The 14,143-nt window shown below is 38.9% G+C and overlaps 1 protein-coding gene across 1 annotated transcript in view; it reads left to right on the top strand.

Moving 5' to 3' along the window:
* The first annotated feature begins 7,161 nt into the window (after nt 1-7,161).
* Nucleotides 7,162-14,143, top strand: part of rnf24 (ring finger protein 24) — a 28,986-nt gene continuing 22,004 nt past the window's right edge. Inside the window, exon 1 of the mRNA XM_080879971.1 lies at nt 7,162-7,631. The gene's annotated coding sequence lies outside the window, so the exon portion shown is untranslated. The remainder of the gene's footprint in view (nt 7,632-14,143) is intronic.

Below are 14,143 nucleotides of genomic sequence, written 5' to 3'. Positions count from 1 at the left end.
TGAGTGTTCTGACATATGTGTGTGTATGGACATGTATGTGTATGTATATGTGTGTGCATACTTTTGTATGTGATTATATATTTGTTTATCTCTTGGCATGTTACTTGGAATTAAAGCCAAATAAATGTAACAAATTGAAAAGAAGGATTTGTGATAGGATAGGGCATAAACAAGGAAACAAATGTAATGATTAGTAGTTACTGAATTGTAGAAAGTTGGTGGGATTAAATAAGCACATGTTGCTTCCTACTCCTTTTTGAACTTATTAAATTTATTATTGTAATTATTGTTGTTGTTATTGTATTTTAACATGTTCAAAATGAAGCCATGCAAAAAATAGATTGCAGGCTCTGAATTAGATTTAACTCATAGCTACAAATGCCGGTTAGCATTGTCGCCTCACAGCAAGAAGGTGCTGCGTTTGAATCCATGGCCAGCTGGGGCTTTTCTGTGTGGAGGCTGCATGTTCTCTCCATGCCTGTGTGGGCTCTCTCTGGGCTTTCTGGCTTCCTCCCACAATCCATGCATGAGTTAACTGGCAATTCTAAATTGGCCGTAGGTGTGAATGATTGCCTGTCTCTATCTGTTAGCCCTGCTACAGGCTGTTCTGTACCCTGTCTTTCGTCCTATGACAGCTGGGATAGTCTTCAGCCCCCCTCCCGAGCCTGAATTGGTTAAGCAAGAGAAAATGGACAGAAGGATTACAGCTACAGTTGTGCATCGCTAGTACTCGCCCTCCTTCATTCTTTGATCCACGTGAGGTCAACAAACACACTGTTGTTTTCATCTGGGCTGTGTTTGCTGTGTTTGTCACTGGATATGCTGCCTCGTTACAAGCCACTCTGCTATGTGTATCCCACTGGGAGACACAGTTATTTGACTGTAGGCCTCTCTTGTTACAAAACACGCACTGCAGCTGAACAACCTTGCTGATTCTAAATGTCACAGAAACTGCAGGAGATGCTGACTCTCTCACATGCTGCATGTTCTTCAAGTTTTTAATCACAGCTCGTCGGCTTTGTAAACAAAGTCTTGAACATGGGTGATCTGCACAGCAGCACAAACTTTTAATGAAAAGAAGGTGGACTCCTAAGAGGTTAAAGTTGGACAATAACAGCGTTATTAAAGAGCCACAACACATTTTAAAACCTCATATAAAATAGGATTATATAGCGGTATCTCAATGCATTTGACCATGTAGACGTAGTCAAGGCAACCTGCTGATGTTCAAACTGAGCATGAGAATGAGAAACAAAGGTGATTTAAGTGACTTTGAATGTGGCATGGTGTATGGTGTAAACACACCATTTCAGAAACTGCTGGTCTACTAGGATTTTCCCACACAACCATCTCTATGGTTTACACGGAATAGCCTGGAAAAAAATAGAAATTATCCAGTGAGCCGCAGTTCTAATGGGTAAAAATGCCTCATCGATGCCAGAGGTCAAATGTGAATGGTCAACTGCTTGGAGCTGATCACGTCCATCCCTTCAGGACCACAGTTTACCCATCTTCTGCTGGCTGCTTCCAGTATGATAAGTACTCAGATGTCCTCCACTGTCACCAAATCACAGTCCATTAGGGCAAGTTTGGGATGCTGAAAAAGAAGGCACAGTTTTCATCCTATCATAGTTTAAGTTCAGTTGCTCCCCAGGCATCCTTTATTTTATTTCATTTTTTTAAACACCGTCCTGCTTGCTGGCACAGCAAAATGCGTTGCTGTGCCAAACACATTGGTTTTCCCAATAGGAGCACTATACACTCTCTGTGGGCTCCTCTTGTTAATCTTTTCTATTTTATTTATTTACGGCCAGTGGGGAGTGGCAGGAATGGGAATCCCCCCACCCTAGCCTCAGGCATCCTTAATGACAGCTGGTGAGACTCGATTCACTTGTTTTGTGAGGTAGCTGACAGCCCAGCAACTAACATACAGTATACTATCAATGATGCCAGTGATGGTAAAGCACAACTGACACTGCTGAAAACCTTTAATACAACTACAAACCGTCTATTTTCACTAGATAAATCATTTATGGAAAGAAGATATCAAATTTTTACCATATTTATTTACATCAAAGTAGCAGGAATGCAATTTTTTTTGGTGAAATTCTGAGTTCAAATGAATTATGTTTGTTTTGCTTAAGAAATACCAAAGTATTATTATTAACATCTTGAGACTATATCCCATTAAAATACAGCAACATTCATTTTCCTGTTGCTACCATGGACAATATGCTACATAAATACAGGCATCTGTTTATATTCTGCACATTTTTTAAACTGCATGTATAAATTAACTATTTTATTGCTGCTCTAAGTTTTGCATTTTAATATCTACGCATGTAAACGACAAGACTGTATAGTGCTAACACACCCAAGCGGGCAGGGCAACTGTACTTGCACAAGTACAAGAACAACTTGTCTCTGAAATGTAAACACGGAGTGACAGCAGCACCTTTGAATGAATACATCACACCCACTTTCATCCTCTAAAAGGATACATGCAGCAAGTTATAATGTCAGAGGGCAAGGGCAACAGTATGTAACATATAACACGTGGCTGTTTTAACTGAAGCATTTTAGGACACAAAAATTATATTTTTTTTATTAGTATTTCAGTTTGAGGACAGAAAATATGGTCTGTCCTCAAACACAGAAATATAGAAATACTGCATTAATGTTCTCAAAAATATTTTAGATCCAACATAAACTAAATCCTTCAGGTTTCCCATTTTTTGAGTGCAGCACAGCCTAAAAACCACAACTCTGCCCTCTACAGGCAAAGTTCAGCATTGCTGTGGATAAATCCGTCCAATAACTTTAACATTTCTTTCATGTTTCCTACTGATGTTTTCTAACCTTCCTTCTGGTATGTTTGAGATGACTTTCTCTGTGTAAAAGTCCCAGCTTCCCTTGTGTTAAAGTGTCACTGGCACTGTAATTGCTGGTAAGAATAAAAGCACAATGAAGTGACATCATACTGAACTTTGGCTTTTTATTAATTTAACACAGTTAGTTTGCCCCATTCTTTTCTCACATTGACTTTAAATGTCTTAAATGTTTTTGGTTTATACAGTAAAGCACAGCACCAATCGTGCTGATCTGTTATGAAGCATAACATGTGGACGGGTCTGCTTACTTTCTCTAAGAGTCAAAACTACACATTAAGTTTTTAATGCACTGTATCTGGGATACAACTGGGCCTTACGGCTTATCTGTTTACTGTTGCTTTTAATCCGCTATCAACCAGTGCTGCCTTACTTTAAACGGTCTTTTTTTTTTATCATATATCATATATGCTATATGATAAACCCTTGAAATTTAATTAGCCTGTGTTTTTACAGTTTGTCTTGATCCCTTTCTGAAAGGTGGTATTATGTCAGATAATAATTGGTGTTTTCCTGTTTGTATTTTTCTCACGTACAGTCAGCATGACAGTCTTTCTGTGCAGTGGATGTACAGCGTCTTCACATGTGAAATATGTTGGGTCCTGTGTAATTCACCATCATCTCCACTGGAGGGAAGCAAATATGCATTAATAAGACTGCCATGAGGACCAGTCACAAGTTACACCAAGCAAAGGTATGTTTCTCTGCCCTGGACTGGACTTGTGGATTGTGATAGATTCCTGTAACCTCAAGAAATAAAACAGGATGAAAACCTTTGAAAAATATATAAAGGCTTCACGTACTGTAATAAATCTGTTTTGTTTTTTGTTGATACTTAACTCTGGTTTTCATTCTTAATTATCCAAAAAGCTGTGGCAATCTGCAAACTCCATAATATGTCATAGTTCCCGCTGCTACAGTAGATTTGAGATTTGCTATGATTTTCTGCACACCAAGTAGACCTGAAGATACTGAATCCATCGGAGTGAGAGTGTGAATGTTAGACAAAGTGCTTAGGCACATATAAAAGTGCTGCATGAAACATGCGTGTGGCTGGGTGAATGACACTTGTAGTAAAAAGTACTTTGAGTGCTCAGTTTGACTAGAAAGGCACTATATAAATGGCAGACCATTAACCATTAGTTACTATATTATTTACTATACTATTATTTCCTCTATGCAAGCTTTCGTTTTACAAACACTACCAGGATCATTAGACATAGTAAACCATGGTAAATGTACTTTTTCACAAAAAATATATCAAACTTCAGGCATGTTTTACAAGTCATTAAACATACATATCAGTTTATGGTGATTGAACAAAGTGATTTTATGGCTAAAAGTAGACTTACAGGAGTGTCACAGTTACTTAAGCCCTTGGTACAGGGTGGATGTATGCAAGTGTGTGTGCATGGCTCACATTATGGGCCATTTACTGCTGAAAATACGTTAACACAACAGTCTTTTCTATGCTGGTGAAGCACACAAGACAGTAGTGTATATGCAGATCTGGGCATAATGGTCATCGACATACTGGAGGAAGTGTAATACGGTGATAATAAACCTCCTCTCTCCAATTCTTCCGAAATAATCCCACCATTCAGGCAGTACCAAGCAGCAGCCTCCTCCTGCTGTCCCATGGAAGGGAAGGAGGACCAGTGCCAGACTTGTACCTAGTCTGCAATCCTTCAATGGGCTTTTGTGGATGCTGCCATCCTCCTCCCCCAGCCAACCCCCGGCAGCCCATTCAGGAGTGTCACATGGCACTCCCACTCTGCTCCTATCTCACAATGCGGCCCTGTCATTGGCACCTCATTGACATGCGCTCATGGTGATGTGCATCGGGGAATGGTCGTGCTCTTCCACTAGTTTCAAAGGAAATGAAGTGCCGGGCTGGGTGGCCAAAGTGTGGCTTCCTGGATACGGTGTTCATATTTCTTGGAAGGAAGTGCTGAAATGTGTGTCAGGAGCTGGCAACGAGTTTCAGCAGAAGTAACATGCCAACCTCCCACAACCTTTAACTCCGTTACTACTGTGAATGAATGGCAAATTGCAATGACGATAACGATAGTCTTGTTAATACCATAAGAGTGTAGAATGAGTTACAGTTAAAGTTTTCAAAGTAACAAATTTTCTTTTGCTGTGTTTAAATTTCATTTTTCTGCCAATGACAGCATTTTGTCACCTGTGGGTGGATAAATAATTCTTAGCCTGCAAATACATATACTTTTATATGTAAAAAACAAACAAACAAACCTTAAATTTGACATATTTTGTTTAGTTTTATGTGCTCAAGTTTAATAATCAAATCTGGTATTTGCCATAAAATGAAAAAAAAAAATCAATTTGAACAAACAGAACAGAGATATGTAGATAAAACTCATAAACTGACTTCATAAACCAGGGTAAGAGGAACAAGATAAAAACTGAACATCTGCAATATGCTAAATATAGAAGGAAACACAAACATAGACTAACTGCTAAAAAGAATCTTTTAAAAAGTAGTTTTCAAAGATGATCTTATCTGAGGACCTCAGGCCGAACATTGGCTGATAAGAAAGGATGAGACTTGCTATAAAAATAAATGAACAAAGAAAGAAGAGCCCTTGCAACAAGTTTTGCTTGTCAGTGCTTTAGCAGCAAAGGAAATCAAGAGGTTAGTAATCTGATGAAGCATGAATCACCTACCAAAATGTCTCTAAAGCTCTGTCATGTATTATTATCATTTTAGATTTCATTAAAATAAAACTGATTTCAGAGAAAATCCCCACTTGCCTTTCTGTGCGGTAAAAATGAACCTAAAATTAGGCACTGATCTCCAAATTAGGTGATTTTAAGATATTACTGCCAGTTACGGCTCTGCTTCTCTGCCCTCACTAAAAAAATAGGACAAGAACCACATTTATTTTTAAATCTGAGAAAAACCCGAGCATGCAGTTCACTACTGCAGACATGATGACTAATAATAGTTGTTTCTTTTAGATATTTAGAGATAGATTACAAACAATTGTAGGTTTGAATAACATTAAATAATACTGAAGGGTGTCTGCTTCTTTAACATGGTAACAGTTGAGTCACTATAGTTAAACATGTTAGTAGCATGTAAATTAATGGATTTTCACTCAGTAACTTTGTATGCTTTTAATGAAATATGTTAAGTATATACGCTATGACTCATACCCTCATCTGTAGTGATGAGCATTTATTTAGCTCTCACTTTAAGGTACTTAAATACTTCAAAAATCTGTGAGCCAGCTGTGCTCAGTAAATAAAATGCAGGCTAGTAAGCTTCAGTTTCATCCCTGTAAGAGTAAAACGCTGAAAGAACTAATCAACGATCAGATTATAAAGACTGATCATATGAGGCCATGTGGACATTTTTACTTTAAATTCTTTTAAGTCTAACCCTACCTTGAGGATCTGAGCACAACCTCCACAACCAAATCAAAGTAAAACACACATAATAATATCACCTGTGGGCACTAAAACAGCAAAAGGAAATAAATATGTTGTAGCTAAAAGCAAATGTGCACTATAATACGGTTCATTAGTTATTTAAAATTCAGGCTAACATGTAAAGAGATATATAATTCATGTAAGGTCTTTCCAATGTTTTGTGACCTAGTAAGCTTTGAAAGTTGTTACATGCAGTATATAATGAACTACAATGCATATAATACTCAGTATAAAATAAACCAAAGCCAATAAATAATAATTTAAAATAAGTGTAGGTTTACTTTTTTGTCATTATGGTTACAGAATGTACAGAAATGGAGATATTATTGCTTGACCGGAGCTAAAACAATTTTGTAATATGTATTTGAAGTTTACTCAACCATTACAAGTTTTGTTACAAAACTCAAAGTGTTGTTATTACAACTGAATTTAGTAATTCACCAAGAACACCGAGAGAACCAAGAAAAACTGTATTAAAGTTTTCAAGTAATTGTTTGCTCTTTGGGAATAGAAATACTTTAAAACATTAAAACAGAACTTAGTTGGAGACGATATTCTGTTTTTACAAGAAAATATTTAGAAAACATAAAACCTAGTTAATTCAGAAGATATTTATGTCGATAAATCAGGAAATGACTGCACTTCTATGAAACCTATGAACATTTAGAGAACTAGCATCGGTTCTGACTCCAACCATTATTTGTGAGTGCAGCTTTGCAATCAGCTACGTGACCATCATGTGCAGCATCCCCCCTCCCTCCATCCCTAGCATCACTCCCCTCGTACAGGCTGTCCTCAAAACCTCCAGTGGCGTTGCCCGTCTCGGTCTGTGCACACTGATCCGACTAGCAGGAGGAGGTGGGATCTATATGCTAGTTGTGGTAGTGGGCTAACAAACGACTACGTGCGAACCGTGCAGACTGCCAAGCTCGGTTACCACTCCCATAAGCGCTCTTTTTCTCTGGAAAAAAACTAAGACCGCCCGCCTCTGAGACAGTTATTCGCCACTGCAAGCTGCTCTCTTACTCATCGCTGATTTTGAATCAAATGAATCAAGAATCGTGATAACCACAACAGCCAGGAGTCGTGAACACCGCAGGCCGGGGGGGTTGTGTGATGAGATCGTCGCCCTACAGCGGGGATTTGGTAACGCAGAGATAAGACGGCTCTTTGCTGCCAGGACGAGTTTCGGTTTGGATCGACTTGTCGCCTTTTCTTTAAAGCCTATTAGAAGAAGCACGTTGTAGAAAAGCACGGCTACTACTGGGGCTGCTGGGGGGATCGCTGGTGAGTTGATAGTACTTTCTTTTTATTTTAATTAACCTGTTATCTGTAGCTGCTAGCTTACTGTCAACTGTTAACATCCAATGAGCCCAACTTGGTAAAAAGCACTGATGCTCCCAATTTAAGTTCAAAACCAGCCAAAACTAACAGTATTGCACTAAATTACTCTTCAAGTTATTATAAAACAACTTAAAATGTTTCAGGGAAATGACTGAATGTTCATGAATTTGTGTAAGTGAACTTAAATGGTTTTTCAGTAGTAAAAGAAAGGGGGTGGAGGGGGGCTGCTCACGTTAAGTAATGCTATGTCATTTGAAGCTAAGGTTAGCCTGACGGCTACTAGCTTGGGAGCCCACGCCCAACTGGTCTCCTGTTCTTTAATGAGCAACAACCATATCATGAATGGCTCAGTTACACCACAGAGATGTAACAGAAACTACTTCAAAGAAAATGAAACGACAGTGGGAAATACAGTTTTTCTTCAATTTCACACAGAGGAAAATGTGGCCTGAAGTGACACATAAATGATCAAAATCATCAGATATGGCTTTAAAAAAGCACAACGATTGATGGGTGCATCCCTGCTGAGCTCCAGTGATGATCAGCAGACAGAAAAGCAGCTGAAAATACAGACAATGCACATAATATAAAGAGTATGAGACAATAAGAGCAAACTTCAACTCCCCCTTTTATTGTTTTTACTCATCAAGAGAGTTGGATAAGTAGCTTTCAGATGTAATTTATTTTGCCTTTAGGTGCATATCTGGCATCCTGCAGAGTATATGTATTTTTATTTTTAAGTTCAGTATGAAAATATCAGTCTACCTGGCAGCACGGCCCCACACAAACACAAATTTTTTTGGTATCTGGTCACCCACATATGACTCTACATTTTGATTATAACTGAGGAAAAATAGTGTGAATTTCCAAGACGTTAAGGCAATGATTTGTTTATCTACATATTCCAAAAAGATTAATGAGCAATATATTATACTTTATTTTAATATTAAACAATATTTTTAACTTTTTTCTGCTATTACAGTGTGTTTAACATGGGTTACGTAAATGGTTCCGCATCTCATAGGTGATTGTGGCCAAAAAAAAAGTGTTATGCTGTCTTTGTGCTGAACTCGTTTGTGAACTCTAGATGCAATGTTGCAGTATTGCACTGACTCTTGCAAACCTGACTTGCAGCTGTGGTCTCAGCTGTGAAGTAGACAATTCGAGACAATGTAAAGTGTAATCACACATTCAATCACCCACTCATTCTAGGAAAAGAAAACATGCAGTCGCAGCATTGAACAGTTTATATTTCAACTGTTCCCTGACGTTCAGGGGTCTAAGAATAGAGTCCTTGTGCACGCTGTATGAACTGTTGCTTTGTGACTTTGGGCTATGAAGTAATTAAATGGCTTGTTCCAAAAGTTTAGACGTTATCCACCAGTACTAATGACAGGTTGGTGCATGTGACTGAATGATACGTACAAAACTGAGTAAAAATGGCTTGGCAGTCCCCCCCCCCCCCAAATTTTTTCTTTCCTCTACAAGTAAGGCAAGCAGGGATATTTAATTTGTACAATGTAATAATTGGGTTACGTATGTATAATGCCTATATCTAGCGTATTGATAAAGATAGTAGCATTAGCAATCACTCAGTCTTCAAGTGGATTGGTTGTACATTAACACTAACCTGCTCATAAATGTGAAATCCATTTAATAAAGCTTATTTTAACAGCCTTCAAGCATTCGAAGTAGCATGTTTGATTCTGTGCAGTTTCAGCCATCAAAAAGAAAAGAAAACATTGTAACAAAAGTTTACTACCAAAAAATGTAAGTGAATATTCAGTGAGAGCAGGCAGCGAACAGTCCATGATGGTAATAGCTTGTAAGTCTATGAAAAATAGTGTTAGTTAGAGGAAATGAATTGATGGTGCAACCGATTACACAGAAATTTTCCATGAGGGAAGGAGTGAAGTCCATGCCTGTTTACTTAAAAAGTGGGCTGTTTTTTTTCCTCAAGGGCACCTGGTGATGCAACACTGGATGTCTGTAACAGTAAGGGGTTGGGCTTCCTCTTACTTCACTGTCTGACAGAGCATCAATAATGGCCGTTCTGCTTTTTTAATGCCTTCTTTGAAGACTTGTTAGATACTCAGAAAAACTAGGCAAAGCTGTGTCACAGATACAAAAACATCCACCTGTGATCTCTTAGTTACGCTGCAATAGGTCTAGGCTGCTGGAGGATTCCCATGATGCCTTTAGTACTTCTTCTTCAGTCACCTTTTTCACCTACTATGTGTCTACACACATCTGCATTTAATTGTTTGTTAATATTAATCTCTGCCTTTCTTCCATGCCTTTGTCCTGTCTTCATCCGCTCATCCTCGACCGGTAGCGGCAGATGGCGCCTCTTCCTGAGCCTGGTTTTGCTCGAGGTTTCTTCCTGTTAAAGGGGAGTTTTTCCATCCCACTTTCACCAAAGCACTTGCTTGTAGGGAGTCATATGATTGTTGGGGTTTTCTTTGTATTTTTGTAGAGTCTCTACCTCAAAATACAAAGCACTTTGAAGCAACTGTTGGGGTGACATGGTGCTATACAAATAGAATTGAATTGAATTGAAGCAAGTAGTTATACTCCAGTCAACTTGCTAAATGCTTCCTTACAGTGTGTTAATGCTTCTTGTGTAATTGTCCTGTTTCACAGGAAATGAGCATTGTCATATTAAGCTGGGAAGCCCCCCCCCCCCCCCCCCCCCACACACACACACACATCCCACAAGTGCTCTAATGCTTAAGGGAAAGGTTAAATAGACTAGTGACTTAACAAATTCATGGTGTATGCTTAAAGCCTGTCCAACATGTTCCAAATATTCTCTGATCTGGAAATACAAGCTTGATGGCTGCAGCACTTGAGATGTAATTGATCCACAAATCCTTGTGTACGCTCCTGTGCTCATATGTATCTGTATCACAATAAGCCTTCACAAATGATAACCAATTTAATTATAGTAAATAAACCAAAATATAGGGTTTCTATTAGTGAGTATATGGTGAAGAGAGATACTTATGATCCCCTTTGAAAATCATCTAATGCTTAGATTTCACCCACTGATCATTCACTTGTGGCTCTTGGCCTCAACTAAGTACTTAAGTGCTAAGTACTAAATTCACTTATGTATGGACTCACTGATACTAACTATGGGTTAACTGACTAGTTTTACAGCTTGTTTTCTTTACAAAAGTTGCACTTGACATAGGCTGGTTGTTGATTCCCTGTGGGTCAATAGCAGATAACGCTAAGAATTGATATGACTTCAGCTTGTTTTCATGTTTCTACTTGACTTACTCACCCTCACATGACTACAGGTTATTTATACTAGCTGTGACCCTGCACTTTGCACATCCAAGGGTCCCATTTCCCTAAAGTAGGTAGTTGTAAAAGGACGCTGCTTGCTACAATTTAACCACGAGCCTGTTCAGCGATCATGCTGCTTTTTAGAAGGCAAATAAACAGCCGAGAAGTTGCAAATAAAATGAAGAGCAGAAAAGAAAGTAAAACTTTGACAGTCAAATGGAAACTGGTTAATGAGGTGGCAGGGAGTGCTGAAAGGAGGGTGAAAAAAGAAACTGCAGAGAAGCACAGGGGCAAGAGTGCTATGAGGCAGCTGTGTGTGTCAGTTTTCTCGTATTTGTGTCGTCTTGTGTTACTGTGAAAGTCCACTGAGGAACGATGATGAGCTCATGGAGACGGAGACAGACAAAAATGGTTAAAAAGGAAGAGAAATCAATCAAATGTTCAAGTATGGCTTGAATATAGCCTCAAAAAACATACTCTAAAAGTTAGCATGAAGTAGGCAGCAGATTTTCTCATTTAGAAGCAACACTATCGAGACTAAACCGAGTGAAAAATAACAACTTATCACCGCACGCAAAACACCATAGAGAAAAAAACCATAAAGGTAAACTCTAATCTTTGCGATTACAGGAGTGAATTACAGCGTGGTAGACTAGTGAAAGTGAAAGAACGCTCAAAGAAACTTGTAAACAAGTGAGCCTTTGGGGTTTGAACATTAAGCCAAAGCACAAGTGCCAAAACATGCCAAGCTTCAAATGGCCATTTGTTGCTGGTGCCAAAAGGGAGTCAATCCCTATAGACTACAGACGCCCATGTACAGCCTGGTACACAAGTGGTTTTGCTCTCTGTAGGTTATTTCCCCGCTCATGACACCTCTACTATGAGCCTTTGTCTCACTTGTGGCTTGAAGTTATAGTTAAATTTGGTTTTCTTGTAACAAATTGTCAAGGCCTTTTAATTTTGCTGTTTATATTTCAGCACTGACAGCCGCTTGGTTCAGTTTAAGATGTGACAAACGATGAGGTGGGAGTGACCACTCTGATTCACTCGTGCTTTGACCCAGTGTTTCAGGAGCAAAGATTTCCAAGGCCACCTTGTACCTGACTGAGCCACTAGCTTTGACAAATATGCAGTAATTAATGCTGGCGGGATGGGAACAGGCTGTACTGACATCATAAAACTCTAATTAGCCTACTGCAAATACAGCCCTTCCGTATACTACACCAGTGGTTCTAAAGCTGTGGTGTGGAGGCAAGGCAGGTAGAGTACAGACAAGCAGGGAAAAAATATGAATATGAAAGTCGAGTGAATACGAGGTTGTTGATGCTGGAGACTTTTTTTCTTTTTGGTTAATGATGGTTAAAAGTTGTGGTTTGTAAACGTTTTGGCTTTTGAACTGGGACATGCCAGAAAATCCTCAAAATCCTGTACTACTGCATTCATGTTTCATCTGTTATTATTAAGTAATCACACCAGTCCCCAGTGTCTCTTTAATGACTTCCTTTTATAAAACTGTTCCTGGCTTTCTGTCTCTGTTGCAGGGAGATAAAATTAATAAAGAGTGATTTATTTTGAGGAGTCTACAAATGACTGGTTACCTATTGTAAAAACGCCCTCCTCACTGATTCACATGTGTTGAGTCGGTAAATATGCACAAGTAGATTAAAAAGTAAGGCTAACACCGTATCGAACAGCCGATCAGCAAATGAGGGGCGGCGTCTTTGCTAGTGACAAAGTATACTCAACATTTCCGGCACTAGAAAAGGAGCCTTACAGTTAACACTTTCTAGGGAAACTTAATGATGACGAAGACTGCTTGTTATATGTGTGGATTTCATGCATGTTTCTGAATGTATAAGTGCGCATGCAGTTCTGTTAGGTGTCATCAGTTGCTATGAGCTCGCCCCCGTTGACAACCCTGTCTCCCACGTCTCCATAACTAGATTTACAGCTACAGTGACCTACTTATTGTAGAACCTGGTCCAACTTTGGAAAAGCAAGCGTTTGTGGGCACTGCTAGCCAAAAGTAAATAGTGAGATGCACAACCATGTCTTTATCTGCTGCATGCAAAACATAATCCATCTTTTTCATTGAATTACTGTTTAAAAGCTTTCTTCTCTCACGCTGAGGCTTGTATCATACTCTTGTCTTAAGGCATAAGGATCAGCTGTGTTTAGATTCAGTTATCTGAACATTAAACTGCTGAAAATATGATATGTAAGTGAAGTGTCATGTGAGTGCAGACATTTCACTTTTCGCTGCCAGCACATTTTAAAGAGCCCCTTACTCTGCCTGTGAGGCCCTGGTGTTTGTTGCTGCCCTTTGGCATATTAAGTTTCAGATGTGCAAACCTCATGGCCGTTCATGGCTGCTAGTGGAAATTTCCACTTCTCTTCATACAGCATCTTGTGTATTATAATGCTGAGGGCTGATAATAAGAAACTGTACAACAGATTTAAAAGTTTAGGCGTTGTTTTAAAAGCAGTTTGGTGTTTATTTATATAGGTAACATTTTTTTTTTAATTTGTTAAGGTTTTAACTACTTCTTCCTCTTTGGAACCCAGTAGCAGTAAAACTCACCAGCTGCTGGACAAAAGAAAGTAGAAACATAGAGGGATCATGTGGTACTCGTTCAAAAAGGTTCAGCTTCTATTGATCAGAAGTTCAAGGCAGGATTGTGGGTGGTGGAGGCGGGGTGTGTCCTTTACGTTTAAGGTTTACAAACAGTGAGTTATATCATTAATAAGTTACACAATGCTCATCAGGAGGTGTGGTAATGAGCGAATGGAAAGGGAAGGTTCCTATCCTGGGTTGTTCATTGAAAACATTAGGTCTGTATCCAAGGGTGACCCTTTTTAACGTTCTTATAAGGACTTTATTCTGTAGTGGCTACATTGTCATCTGGTTTGTTTTAGTGGGTTTAACGTACGTGTAGATTTTTCTATCAGGCTGACCTATCAGACTCAAGTAGATGTGAATGTTTTACAGTGTGAAACAACTGCATAACATTGTTTTGCTTTCAGTCTGTTGCACAGATAAATCATGAGTCACTGGCTTACTGGAAAAGTTTCTTCATGGGCTGCAGTCAGTTAAAAAAAATCCCAAAAAAGTTATGAAATAGTTTAAAAGTTGAAACTGCCTGCCAGCAGAGATGAAAAAG

The sequence above is a fragment of the Rhamphochromis sp. 'chilingali' genome (assembly GCF_963969265.1).
Source record: "Rhamphochromis sp. 'chilingali' genome assembly, chromosome: 4".
NCBI lineage: Eukaryota > Metazoa > Chordata > Actinopteri > Cichliformes > Cichlidae > Rhamphochromis > Rhamphochromis sp. 'chilingali'.
The sequence above is the reverse complement of the archived record's forward strand: the minus strand, read 5'-3'. Positions and strand labels throughout refer to the sequence as shown.